Source organism: Octopus bimaculoides, chromosome 6, assembly GCF_001194135.2.
Source record: "Octopus bimaculoides isolate UCB-OBI-ISO-001 chromosome 6, ASM119413v2, whole genome shotgun sequence".
In the NCBI taxonomy this organism is placed as follows: domain Eukaryota; kingdom Metazoa; phylum Mollusca; class Cephalopoda; order Octopoda; family Octopodidae; genus Octopus; species Octopus bimaculoides.
Window position 1 is genome coordinate 104,065,457 of NC_068986.1, and position 576 is coordinate 104,066,032.

The window sequence follows — 576 nt, forward strand, 5'->3', positions numbered from 1 at the left end:
AAAATCACTCAGTTGGTTGGTCCTACCGCATGTATAGCATTTGCAATTTCCGTGTTCGTTCGACTACTATTCACATCTGTTCACGGTTTTCAACGAGAAAATTTCAGGCTTCTTATCAAGATCTACATTTTCCAATCAGAACCAAAAGGTATACCTAAGCATACTCTCCGTTCCTTGCGACTCTTGTGGAAACTGTTAACAAATACATTGGCGAATAAGAGGTGTACATATCTAGAGGAACACAAAGCTTCTCTTTAAAGAACAGGAATGGCGCTGGAGAGAGTCAAAGGGGTCAAAGGACAAACTATTAACCAACAGGAAAATCCGTCGTTAGGTAAAACCCCGGAATAAGCGAATAGACGAAGGTTGTTCTTGGGAATATAAACAGAAGAAGAAATCGTGGGCAATCTACAGGAAGATGTTGACAGATTGTATTCCAGTACAAAAGATAGGGAAAGGATATCCATAAGGATAGAAAACTGTGTGGAAGTAGAAATAGAGAGATGAAGACATTTTATCTATCAATCTATATATATATCTTTTACTCTTTTACTTGTTTCAGTCATTTGACTGCGG